The sequence below is a fragment of the Benincasa hispida genome, chromosome 11 (assembly GCF_027475165.1).
Source record: "Benincasa hispida cultivar pf3 chromosome 11, pf3_genome.v1.1, whole genome shotgun sequence".
In the NCBI taxonomy this organism is placed as follows: Eukaryota; Viridiplantae; Streptophyta; class Magnoliopsida; order Cucurbitales; family Cucurbitaceae; genus Benincasa; species Benincasa hispida.
This window is the reverse complement of record NC_143488.1, coordinates 70,213,953-70,228,901: the sequence shown is the minus strand read 5'-3', so window position 1 is coordinate 70,228,901 and position 14,949 is coordinate 70,213,953.

The following is a 14,949-nucleotide window of genomic DNA, read 5'->3' as shown; positions in this document are numbered from 1 at the left end:
CTATCGATGAAAAGAAAATCCAAAAAAAAACAAAATTCCAGGGTTATTCTGGATAATAAAGTAAGAAGTTGTATTCAGAAAATACAAGTAATATCTAACTAAAAGCAACAAATGTTTAATTCTAAATATGCAGTTGAACAAGCAAACTCAAAGGCTAAAATACTTCACTAACAATCCAAAGTTTGCACTCTTTAATTTCAAGCGAATTAATCATAGAGAAAACGAGATAGTGAAACCAACATCCAATTAGTTCACACATCTATTAAGCAAAATAAAATAGGCATACCAATTAGGAGCTACATTGATAACTGTTGTATGATACATCATCTCATTTTCCATGTTTTATGAAAAGGAAAAAGAAAAAGAAACTTTCATCTTTCTTACTTGTTTTGCCCTTTCAATCTCTAGAAGCTCACACCTGATAATGACTCACAAAAACCAAACAAAGATTTAGAGTCTGCTAAATTCAAGCCTCAATATCATCAGAGTTCTCCATCGTTTAGCAAAAGGAATCAAAATTATCCTACTAGTTTGACCAGAGGGCTTAATCTATAAGTTTGGAAGATGTCATTTCCTCAAGTGGGCAAGCTAAAAATGACTTCAATTATCAACCCTAACCATCCAACAATCTCACACTCTCTCTACTAAAACTATTGGGTTTTATTCAGTCAGACATTATCACAAACAACAATTGAGAAGTCAAATTAATGCCATTAACATAATCTATAGAAATTGTGAATTTATATAAGAAAAAGTAAAATATACATCATCTGTTGAGTAATTAACACTCCTAATAAAATATTCCCTTCCCCTTTGGTTCTATCCTTGAAAAATTGTAGCAACCAAAATCAAATGAACAAAATGTCATCAACATAATAAACTAATTTTACAAGCTAAACGATGAATTCAAAAGAAATTTACTTACAAACATGTATATAGTTGACATTGTATTGAAATTTTCACTTGCTTCTTTTATCATTTGAAATCAAAGATTATTCAGAATAACCTATAAATGGTTTTGTGAAAGAATGTATATGGAAAGGAAAAAAGAACTTAAACACTGCTCAAAGATTACAAATAACACAACTCAAAATTCCAACACTGCTCAAACATGAAAGGAGTTGCAAATGATCAGAGGTTGCAAATAACACTGCTCAAAATTACAACACTACTCAAACATGAAAGGAGTTGTAAATGATCAGAAGTTTAAATAAACACTCTCACGGAAGAGAAAGAGATCAACGACGTGAAGAAGATCGACGGACGAGCGAAGAAGGAGATCGACAGCGTAAAGGAGATCGACGGACACAAGCGAGCGACAACGTGAAGGAGATCGACGATGAGCGAAGAAAGCTGAAGAACGATCGACGGCGAGCAAAGAAAGCTAAAGAAAATCGACGACGAGCGAAGAAAGCTGAAGAACGAGTGACGGTGCGACAGAGATAGGGTTTGGGTGTAAAGAAATCGAGAAAGAGCGGATATTAGGGATATATTATTTAATAAAATAAGAAAAAAAACATTACAACTTTAATGTCGGTTTTAAACCGACATTAAAGCCCATCTTCAATGTCGATTTAAAATCGACATTAAAGATTCATTTTTTTAAAAAAAAAAAACCCACATTATACATCTGATTTTACTTTTTCCAACCAACATTAAAGCCCGAATTTCTTCTAGTTATTAAATAGGATGCCTCCACTCTCATGTCTCAACATGAATGATTTGTGGATCACATTGTTTGTAGCACCTTACAACTTCTTGTAACAACTACAGAGTGAGCCGCATCTAATAGTGTTACCAAGATGAGATACCCAATTTCATCTATATACTTATTAGACCATTTAGGCTATATACTGTCAACTTGATCCTGTTTATATCACTACATAAAGTTACAGCATTCAAACTATAGCCAAGGATGCGTTTATTGGATTTTCATAATAAGATGCAAAATCAACAAGTCATTGTTATTGATCAAATAGAATGTGGAAAAATAAATAGAATGGTGGAGGGGATAAATTCACCACAAACTTAAGCTTGGTCGCAAAGGTAATCCCAGCTCGCCACACTAATGCGTCGCACACCTCTCGGTGGTCAGCCACATTATATCTCTATAAGCATGGTTGTGTTGAGCATAAGAATATTTCTATCTCTAGGAACACTGCTTACTTTACTTAGTGAGTTCCACTACTTACCCTCCCGGGCAGTTAGTTGCGGCTAATCAGCTCATAGACAAGCATTGCGACAACTCATAGACAAACGTTGCTACAGCCTCACACTAAACAAAGAGGATTAACTCACTATACTCGTGCAACGCACACCTCTCGGTGGTTTGCTACATACTTCATATCTCTATGTCGCATGATCGAGTATGCGATAACGCTTGTGTCTTACTTAGTTCATTGCAATGAAAGTAAGGGATGATAAAGAAGAAGATAATGAAGATGGTGTTGAAGGAAATAAAGAGATGCATTGATTACAAAATGTATTAATGTCTTAAGCCAAAATGTAATACAATACAAGGATAAGAAGAAGGGTGGAGGGCTAGATGTAAGCAATCTCTTGATTCCATCAGATGTATGTCAAGGCTGTTGGTGGTGCCATGGATGGGCGGTGGAGTAGTCTCTCTCGAGATCTATATCTGGTAAAGCTCTGGTCGTCACTCGGAATGGGTTGAAGAAATGAAGAACTCTCAAAGAATGTCTTGCTTCTGCTCTCATCTGTGATCACAAGGATCTGCCTTAAGGCAGAAGCTTGGATGCCTTGAATTTGGGCTTTAAAGCTCTATTTATAGAGCTCAAACACCGATAGCTTTGGTGGTCCCGCTCTGAATCACTACCACTTTCGACGGGGTAAGTGAAATGTCAACATCATCTTTTTGGTACTCCCAAGGTATGCGTTCATGCATGTTTTCCGAAGTACCATCGCATTCCACCAACCTTGCGATCACCCTTCTATCATGGTTATTACTCTGTAGCTACAACCTCCATGCGATCAACTTTACGATGATCTGGGATTCACTGCATGTAATCGATTCCTGCGATAGCTACAAAAATAGACATTTTGACGCAGAATAACGAATAATATTGGGTTAGCCGAGATTTTCAATGCTGATCAACGCAAGCTCACTTTTCACATGAATTCTTAGCATTATCACCGCATATTCTGATTGTTAGCCCTCGTAATTCTAAATAAAAGGCTACAATAGCTTGTATTTCTACCTGTTATCAGTAAACCTACATCATTCCCAATGAATAGGATATCGTTCACATATAACACTAGGAAAACTACTGAACTATTGATGATTCTCTTGTAGACACAAGGCTTATCAACGTTTTGGTCAAAGCTGTAAGATTTGATCACAGTATCAAATCTTATGTTCCAAGATTGAGACGCCTATTTCAGCCCATAAATGAACCGATTCAGTTTGCAAACCTTTTGCTCTTGACCTTGGGCTATGAATCCCTCGGGCTGCACCATATAAATGGTCTCCTCAAGATTATCATTCAGAAAGGCAGTCTTGATATCCATTTTCCATATCTCATAGTCATAATATAAAGAAATTGACAGGAGGATGCGGATAGACTTAAGCATGGCAATAGGTGAGAAGTCTTCTTATAGTCAACTCCCTCTACCTAGGTATAACATTTTGCCACAAGTCTAGCCTTGAAGGTTTGCACCTTCCCATCAGCAACCATTTTCCTCTTGTAGATCCATTTACAACCTATAGGTTTAACCCCATCAGGTTGATCTACAAGATCCCATACTAAGTTGAAGTACATAGACTCCATCTCGAGATCTATGGCTTTGACCCATTTATCTCGGTCAACATCCTCATTGCCTTCTTATAAGACAACGAATCCTCAACCTCTCCATTGGCTACCATAGCCAGGATTTCAGTGAAACCCATATAGTGAAAAGGTGGGTTCGTAACCCTCCCACTACGTCGAGGTTCCCTCAACTCTTGAGGTGGATTTGACTTACTAGATGAACTTACATCAACAACTCATGTTGATGTAGCAGGCTCTTCAACAACTCTCGTTGAAGTTTCAGTAGCTTCATTGGAAAGTTCATGCAACATGATTTTACTACATGGACTGTGCTCCCTCATATGATCCTTCTTAAGGAAGGTAGCATTTGTCGACACAAACACTTTGTTTTCCTTAAGATCATAAAAGTAACCACCTCGTGTCCTTTTGGAGTAGCCTACAAATAGGCACAACCTCGAACGTGGTTCCAGATTCTTAGGATTAGCCTCAAGCACATGTGTTAGGCAACCCCAGTTGCGAAAGTAGCGCAAACTAGCTTTACTCCCGATCCACAACTTCAAAGGTGTTCTAGCAACACTCTTGGAAGGAACACAGTTGAGGATATAAGCTGCAGTCTCCACTGAAAAACCCCAAAACGAGTTCGATAAGGAAGCATCCTCAACCAAACCATGTCTAACAGGGTTCTATTTCTCCTCTTCGATACACTATTCTGTTGAGGTGTACCATGCGCTGAGAGTTGGGAAACAATTCCATGTTCTATCATATAGTTTTGGAACTCATAATCCAAAAACTCTCCACCCGGCTCTGATTGAAGTGTTTTAATCCGTTTATCCAATGTGTTTTCAACTTCGTCCTTGAACTCTTTGAACTTTTCAAAGGATTCTGACTTTCCTTGCATCAAATAAACATACCCATACCATGAGTAATCGTCATTAAAAGTGATGAAATACTTATAGCCTCCCATGGCTCGCACATCCATCCAACCATAAAGGTCAGGATGCACTAACTCTAGAAGCTCTTTGGCTCGATAACCTTTTCCAGTAAAAGGTCTTTTAGTCATTTTGCCTTCATGGCATAACTCGTACACAGGTAAAGAATTTTCCTCTAACTCACTTAGAAGTCCATTCTTCACCAACCACTCAATCCTATTAAGATTGATGTGCCCCTAATCGAAGGTGCCAAAGTTGGGCATTTTCTTTAGGAGAAACCTTAAGTCGTTTATTTTGAGTTACGACAATTTTAAACATTTCTATGTTATGGAGGGAATTTCTTGCTAACGGCTTTAGCATAAACAAATTATTTTCCAGTTTTGTTAAACAAATCTCAACACCATCTTTCAGAATAAACACTTTATTCACCGAAAAGTTGAGAGTATATTTACATTCAATTAGACACTTTACAGAAATTATATTCACTTTAACTCGGGAACAACATATACATCATTCAAAATGATAAATTTATTTTGTAAATCCAACTAGAGCCCTCCCACTGGCATAGTTGAGACAACGTGCCCGGTGCCTACTCGTATCGTCATCTCACCAGCCTCAAGCTGCCACTAGGATCTAATCCCCTAAAAAAAAGAACAAACATGATTAGTGGCCTCAGAGTCTATAATCCAAGCAGAATCATCATTCTCCATTAAACAAGTTTCCAAAACTAGTAAATCATATTTACCTTGTTTTTCCTTGGCCTTAGCCTTCTTCTTCTCCTTCAACCAGCAAGGACAATTTCGCTTCCAATGCCCATCCTGGTTGCAATGGAAACATTTTTCTTTTTCAACCGATGTTGGTCGCCTACCCCGCTGTGCGGCAAGTTGTGGGTTAGAAAATGCCTTCCCCTTCCCTTTACCACCCTTCTTCTTCTTCCATTTGGTAGTGTTAGAAGTATAATGTGCAGACTTAGTTCCTGAGGTCAAACCCCGATGAAACTTCTTAGAAGATGAAGCAACATTTGCCTCACCGATCTTCTTCTTCTTGATTTTCAACAAGGATTGGAATATCTGCAACTTGTTGAGGAGAGTTGTAAGAGAATAATCAACTTTGTTCAACACAGCATTGCTGACAAAGTACAGGAAGCTTTCTAGTAATGTGTGCAAAATTATGTTAACCTGGCTTTCCTCATCGATGTGGGACCCATTCATCTCTACCACATTGAAGTGGACCATCATGTTCAGAATATGTTCTCGAACAGATGTATCCTCCTCCATTTTGGAGTTAAAGATGCATTTCAGAGCTTCGTGTTTGAGTTGTCCAAGCGATTGTCCAAATATTCCTTGCAGGGACTCCATGATCTCACGCACAAAGAACATAGAGAATTATATGATGCATGAGCATGCTCTTGAAGTAATTTAATCATGCAAGCTACTATATCATACCTCTTACAATATAGAGATGATGCATGACAAATGCATAACCTATGGTGGGATTTAAAACTATATGACATACTATATGACATATAATTTAAACATACATATCATGTACATTCACCAAAATTAATGGACCTGGATGAATAGCCTCAAAAACATAAAATAAATCTATCTATTACATAAATCATCGAGTAAACCGATTCAAAAAGGTGAACCAGGTCTTGAATCGCCCAGGCAAAGCATCGCTTCCTGATCGTCTAGTAAAGTTGGTCAAGTAAACATGATCGTGTAGCAACGATCGAGTACCTTTGACTATGCGATGAAGCATGAAGGCCACTCGATCATGCATCGCACAAAGTTTAAACACAAGCCTAAACTATCGTGTTGACGACTACTATGTGATGAAGCATGATCGTCTAGACGATCGAGGAGCAAACGTCGTGTAACATTTATCGAGTGATCGTGTAGCCAGTGACTATGTGATGAAGCATGCTGGCCTACACGATCGTTTTGTGCATGCGTCTACCATGCAACGAGTATCCCATATTCAACGATCGTTTACCCCCATCCTTTACACGATCGGACCAACTCTTGATCTTCTTCTTCCTCGAAGTAAACTGCATCTCCATGCCTTGAAGCTTCATCACGAGCAACTCTTACAAAATCAAACTCTTTGAATTATAGACTCGATAGCAAGTTAATATGCCCAAAAACATAGGGGCCCTTACAATTAACTTTGAAATGTAAAAAAAAGCAATAACCAGAGGCAATCATCCCAGAAACTCCATTAATCCACATCCACAACAACATTTAACACTTAAACATAATGTAGACATGCTTAAAACCCACCAAGAATGTAAATGCAATTCAATACATCAATGGATTTGGAATATCAGAACAACCTATCTCTGATACCAATTGAAGGAACACTTATTCAAGAGAACCAGTGAGTGGAAGCAAGATCTTTTCAAGCCCATTGTGAAAGAATAAACACGTTCACAAACATACAAGAACAGTTATGCATTATTGAGAAAATTACAACATGCTTTCTGATGACATGCAAAAATGCATGTCATCTTAGGCCTCTTATTTAGAATTATGAGGGTTGTTAAGCATAATATGCGGCAATTATGTTAGGAATTCATGAGAAAATGAGCTTGCGGCGTTCAACATTGAGAATCTCGGCTAACTCATTATTATACATCATTATGCGTTCAATTGTCTATTTTTATAGCTAACGCAGGAAGTAGACACAAATGCGGAAGCCGGACTACCGCATAGACGATCGCATGCGAAGAAACTCTTCATCGCAAAGGCGAACGCATACGATCAACGCATGGGTGTTGGGGTGATCAGCTGCATGCGTCCATCCCACAGGAGTTGCGATCGTCAAGCGATTGCAGTCATCATGTAAAGTTGCAGTGTTTAGCGAATGCGGTCACTGCACGCTTGCAGCTACACGATAACGCATAATAGAGGGATCAACGCAAGGTTGATGGAATGAACGCATCAACGCATATCTCAGGAAAACCAAAAGATGATGTTGACATTTCACCTACCATGCCGTTAGCAGCAGAGATTCAGAAAAGGATTAATGCGCCACAAATGTCAAAATCAGAGTAGTCTATAAATGTTGTTGGCGATCCAAGCTCTATAAATAGAAGCCGCTGAGCAGAATTTCAACTTATCCAGGGTTATCCCTACGATCCAGAAAAATGCGTGAGAAGAAAGCTTGAGAGTTCTTTCTCTCCTTCCTCCATTTTGAGTGACGACTGGAGCCTTCGACTGGAGTTAGATCTCGAGAGAGTCAGCTCCACTGCCCATCCATGGCACCACTAGTAGCCTTGACACATATCTGCTGGGAGCAAGACATTGCTTCCAGCTGGTCATTTCATTTTCTCTTCTATTCTTATATTGTATTGTATTACATTTTGAGATTAAGGAATTAATACATTATGTGTTTAATGCATTTTTATGTCTTCTTCGATTCCATCTCCATCTTCTTTACTTAGCATCCTTAACTTTCATTGCATCACTTAGTGAGATTGCTAGAGTATCGCATACTTAGTCATGTGGATTAGAGATATGAAGCATGTAGCAAACCACCGAGAGGTGTGCATTGCATGAGTGTGAGAGAAAACCTTATTTGCTTAGTGTGAAGTTGTAGCAACGCCTGTCTATAGGCAGACGCAATGCTTGTCTATAAGTAAAGTCAGCAACAACTAACTGCCCGGGAGGGTAAGTGGTTGGATGCATTAAGCAATGTAAGTTACTGTTTACTAGAGATAGGAATAATCTTACATCAACCAAGTTTATGCGGTTACCTTATCTTATGAGCGCATCACTCATCATTTAGGCATACTTGGGAGAGTAGTCTAAAACCAAATCTAAGACTCGAGAGAGCGGATTGGAACGCATAAGCAAGAATGGGGAACTTAGAAATAAGCTCCGTTTGCTATCACACAACGTATGCACCCTACGAAGAGGATATTGCATGCATCCAGAAGTAGGATACGGTGGTATGCGGCTATCACGCTCATGCGACGAGAGCACGTGAGTGGGTTATGGAGGTTTAGGTATAGGCTTCTCGGCACTATAGCATATACATCGCATATGTCCTAGAATTAGGCTCAAGTGTGTGTAGCATGATCGCATAGCTTGTGTTGGCTAAGGTTGCCCTTGCAGCCAAGCTTAAGGTTGTGATGAAGACATCCTCACATTTTATCTATTTTCCATGCATTTACTACGCATCAACGGTTGTCATGTCTCTACCTCTCATTCATATTCTCATTGCTTTATCTGTTAGTTAGAAGTAGGAGTAGTGTTAGCATAGAAACCCCTCCATCATTCTTTTATTCAACTGCTGCATACACATTACAGCATACGTCTAGCTACAAGTCCTTGAGTTTGATCTCAGATCACTCGAGAAACTTGCGTTCGCGTTATACTTGGCGTAAGCGCAAGAAAACTTGTGACAGGAATGCATGGCCATCGCATACATTCGTTAACGCATAGTTCATTCCAACGCATGACCACCCGCATGATAATCAATGCATACTTTAAGAACATGCATCGCATATTGAGTTCACTTAATTTTAGTTATCATGTCCTTGACGATTTGGTAATCTAATTTTCCATCATCACTTTCTTACTAAAACAAAAGGAATTGAGAGACAGACCTTTGAAGAAATCTTCTTCTGGAAATCTCTCGCTCTTGTGAGAAATCGTCTGGTAATATCTTTCTCTCATGAGCAATCGTCTAACAATCTCTCGTTGTCATCACAATCACAAATAGTCTGATCCTCGAACAGCAACCCTTGACACAACCACTCGGCAACCTTCGTATTCTCGGAGTGAGAATCCAAAAGGTGTGGGCTTTGTGTGAATTTGGTAGAAGGAAGGAGGAAGTATATGATCGAACTACATGATCAAGTAAGTGGGAGAAAGGTTTTGTCTATCGTATAGATAGTGGGTACTTGATCGTTTAGTATCTCTCGCTCTTGTGAGCAATCGTCTAGCAAATCGTCTAGCAATCTCTCGCTCTCTAGAGCAATCATCTAGCCAATCATCTAGTAATCTCTCGCTCGATCGTTTAGTCTCTCGCTCAATCGTTTCATCTCTCGTGAGGGCTATCGTATAGTCTCTCATGAGCGATCGATTAGTAAATCAATAATGAAGCGATCATTCATAAAATGAAAACATTTTTATTTTATTCTTTAGTTATTAAAACTAAAAATAACCTTCCACTTTCACGGTTAATGGAGAAAATAAATAACCAACAAACAATTATCTCATAATTGTTATTATTATAAATAAGTATAATAACTAACTTATCATATTCTATTTATAACCTATAGTTTTGATATCACATCATATGTAAAATTTAAACCATAGTTCTTTTTCTCCTTTATTTAATATAGATCATATTTATATCAATTTCTCCAATCAATGTATCTAATATATCAAATCAATTATATCACATATAATTGAACCAATTTAATTATATCATATATAATCGAATTCTCTCTTGTTAATTTGAACACTTCAAGCTAAACCAAAAACTGATTCTCAACTTGAATCCATTGAGTTACCAAAAGGACCTTATGGACCTGTAGCTTTAAGCTCCAATGGTACGTGAATAATTGACTAAACTCTTTAATCACAATATCCATCATCCCTTAACTGTCGGCACTCCATTAAAAACAGACAGTTGCACTCTTCTCACTACAGATATATTTCTGTGTCCATTGGATATAACCAATCAATAGTACAATAGCCCTTCACAGATCGCTCGTAAGTACAGCTAGGCCAACTTACCATTTTTCCCTTGTAGTTACATCTAACACCATAAGTACCACTGATTCCTCTAATGAACAATACATCATAGTCCTACTATGAATGGACACTTATCGAGCCATGAGAAAGTGTGTAGTGCCACATCATTCAAGTGTTGGAATCAGCCCTTAAGGGAGCAATCTATCTACTTACCCCTACTTCGGGGAAGGAGTGAATTCCATCTTATGTAGCTGAGTTCCCAGCTCCCAAATCAGACGAATCCCCAAAGTTGTAAGTATGATTCGGCAATCTGGCTACTCGAACCCATACAAATCAAAGGATCGCCCTCATAGGCAAAAGTTCCCAACTCACGCAGGATTAAGGTTATGCTACCTATGGTCATCCTAGTGAAATGAAGTCTCTGTCATGAACAACGTTATATAATGAGACTAAACATTTTCGTGGTCCGGTCTTATAAAAACTTCTTTATATAGGACATCCCCACTCGTATGTCTCTACATGAATGATTAGGATCATACCATCTGTAGCACTTTACAACACTTGTAACATCTACAAAGCGAGTCGTATTCATAGTGTCACTAGGATAAGGTTTCCCTCCTTTATCCATATACTACAGACCATTTAGGTTATCACTTAAGGCATGATCCACTTGAATGTCTTCACATACACGCTTAAGTTACAACGATAACCAAGGATCTTAGTTTATTAGTTTGTGGTTAATAAAAATATAATATTCCATATTTCATAGACAACAGCGAAGAAAATATCTCATATTATTACATTACAAGTGTTTGTTCATACAGGTGTTTACAAACTAAGGAATCTACGAGATTTAGGGCATCAACCCCACAAACTTTGACTCTCAAAGTTCAAAGTCAACAAATTTGACTTTTTGACTTTCAAAAATCAAAAGTCAACAATTTGACTTCCATTGCATTTTTTACCTAGTTAATAATTTAACTTTTAATGCAATTTTGACCAATTTCATTTAATTTCAAAATTAATTCTAATAATCAATTTTAAAATTAAATTAATATTAGATAAGTAATTAAACAATTTAATTAATTTAATTTAATATTAAATCCAAAAATTATCCCAATTATATGAATCACTATTCATAATATTGATATTTAAATCTTATTCAAACATCTCCTATGTTCTCTCTCTTTATGTTTAATTCACAATTAAACATTAGGTTAAATATATCATACATATTTAATGCTTTGCTTCAAAAATCGAATTTGAACGCTTCAAATTCGTTTGTCACACTGTTCTAAGGTTTAGTCCAATATGAGCTACTAGGGGGACCTCATGGATCTACAGATCATGGGCTCCAACGATCTGCGATTAACCGACTAAACTCTTTAACCTAATTAACCACCATTTATTAACTACCAGGTCACTCCACTAAAGCCTAGTAGTGCACTCCCCTCACTGTTGATATATTATGTCCACTCAATATAACCATGATTAGTAAGTTAACACTTCACAGGTTGTTCGTAGTAACGGCTGGGTCAAATGTTGTTTTACCCCCGAGATTAGATCTTGCTCCTTAAGTCCCACTGATCCTCTAATGAACAATTAATTTGTGATCCAATCACTAAACTGAGTCCTTCTCGAGCCAATGAGAGGGTGGGGCTCATTGTTCAAGACCCAGAGTTAGCACTTAAGGGAAGAACCTCTCTATTATCCCTAAAAGCGGGTAGGAGTGAATTTCATCTTGCACCCTATGTCCCTAGCTATCTACCCAATCTTATCCCTGAAATGGGAGACTTATTGAGCCGGCGCTATTGAGTCAACCCTCATCCATGCAAATCTAAGGATAATCCCGAATAAACAGGAGTTCATAGCTACCTCAGGATTAAGGTCAAGTTACATAAGTCATCGCTTTGAAATAATCTTAAACAGTAAACATTGTTATAAAGTAAGAGTGACTTAATTCTTGGTCCGATCTTATGCAAACTCATTGCATAAGATGCCCCTACTCTTCATGTCAATATATGAATGAATCAGGATCACTTCTTTTGTAGCACTTTGCAGTAAATTGTAACAACTACAGAGTGGGCCGCATCCGATAGTGTTACTAGAATAAGGTACCCAACCTTATTCTTATACTATAGACCATTTTGACTATTTACTCGAACCTGATCCACTCTTATGTCTCCACATAAAGTTCAAGTACTCATGTAATAGCCATGGATCTTTAGTTATTGGATTTAGACTTTACAAGTGCAATTCACATATTCAATAACAGTTTTATTGAATAAACGTCAATAACATCTTTATTGATAATAGAATACGTTTAACATTACAAACTACGAGTTTTAGGACATACAACCCAACAATAAGAAATTTGGATATTTATTCATAGAAATTAACACATTACCCTAAACATTTGAATTTATCGAACCAACTTCTTGCTCACTAATAGAATCTTCATTATTGTTGCTTACTTGTGAGACGCTTGAGGTGGACCTACTATGATTTCCAAGTCCAAGACTTCTTGACGACATCCTGTAACATAACAATAAAAGAAAAAATAATCTAAGATTCATATATATATAATGTAAGATTAAGTAGTTATGTATAACCTTACAAATAGTTTTATGCATCACTATCACAATCTTTGTCACATAGTGATGTGTTTAAATGTGTGCTCATTGACTCATCTCTAGAATGATCGAAATCAAAATCTTTTTCATCAGTTGATGCTTCTTCATTACCTTGTACAAGTAAATCTACTTGATCTTCAATATCAAAGTTTCAGCATCTTCTCTATTAAATGTTTGTGAATTTAGGTTATTTTCGACTTGAGGATAACATGTAGGTTCAGTTACATCTACTGTTACTTCTATTTCAACACTTTCAAGTTCTGAAATATCTCATACATTTTTTCAGTTGAAATTGTTGAACAACTTTCCAGTCTTGACCAAGTTTGTAATCATCTAAATAGAATACTTGTACAGCTTGACTTACAATGATGAATGTCTCGTCTTTGTACCACCAGTAACGAGTATTTATCGATGTAAAGCCTCAACTATCATGATTCGACCTTTTTGTGAACTGGTAATCGATGTAAAGCCATCAACTATCATGATTCGACCTTTTTGTGAATTGGTATCATATCATTCACACTTAAAAAGATTAATTGCCTTCATACAAATGTATTGTAGTCTTATTATTTCATGTAATTCATCATAGAAAATGATTTGCCCAAATTCATCATCACTAGGCACCGTAACTTCACTATTTTCCATGGTTCAACGACTATCACGATCTTTAGTATGATATTGAACTCCATTTTCTATACACTCACTATAAAATCGAGCATAATCATTTAGACCACAAGCAAGGGCATACAAATCATCGAATATCATTTTATCATGATGCAACCTTTGGGTCTAATCATAAAAGACAATGTTTAGGTAAAATAGAGTCATCTAACTTAGAGGTATGACCATGCTCAAGGGCGTACCTTTGTTTTAAACCATGCAAGAAATTCTAGTTGTTGCCTCTTATGCAAATCACCATGTCCATTATTTGATTCAAGTACTCTATATGCTCCCTAAACTTTACAAGTTAGTTTAATTTTTCATTTATATTTCAAATATAAAAATTTATAAGCGATATATACTGAAGATAAGGTTCTACTTTATAACAGTTGTATAGAGTATACCAATGTTATTTCTCTCTCATCCGAAGTTAATTTTTGAAATTGGCCACCACCTAACCATCGTATATGTCCAGAAAAAACTGATAATCCACTATTGCTCTTGTCATCATCAATATTATCACTGTTCCGATCACTTCTATTAAACCTTATTTCAATTCCATGTAAATACATAGAACAAAAATTTAAAGATTCACTTATGATGTAAGCCTCAGCAATTGAACCTTCTAGTCGAGCTTTGTTTCTAACATATTGTTGTAAATATCACAAGCTCCTAATACATAATATCGAAAGCACATGTATTAACAGCCTACAACATAAAAGTGAGATTAAAGAATATAAGAGAATTTACATACCTTTCAACTAGAAACATCCAACTATATCTAACAGGGCTAACAATTTTTGCTTTTCATGGCAAATGGATAGCTAAATGGACCATTATGTCAAAAAATGCTAGTGAAAATATCTTTTCTTACTTACATAGGATGAGTACTATATCAGCTTGCATTTTGTCTAATTCTGGTATGCTCAAAGTTTTTTTACATAGGCCATGGGAGAAATTAGACAATTCTGATATAGTTATATAAATATCCTTGCATAGATATGGTCGAATGCCAAGTAGGAGACGTCTTTGTAATAAAACATGACTATCATGGCTTTTTAAACCAGATATTTTTCCCTTGTTCACATTTACACCCCAAGATATATTGGAAGCAAAACCATCAGGAAACTTCATAGATTTCAAGAATGTAAAAAAGTTCACTTTTTCAGATGCATTTAATGTGTAAGATGCATGAGGCTTGACATGCCTATTTTTTATTTCTTGTATGTGAAGCTCCTTCCTTATATTC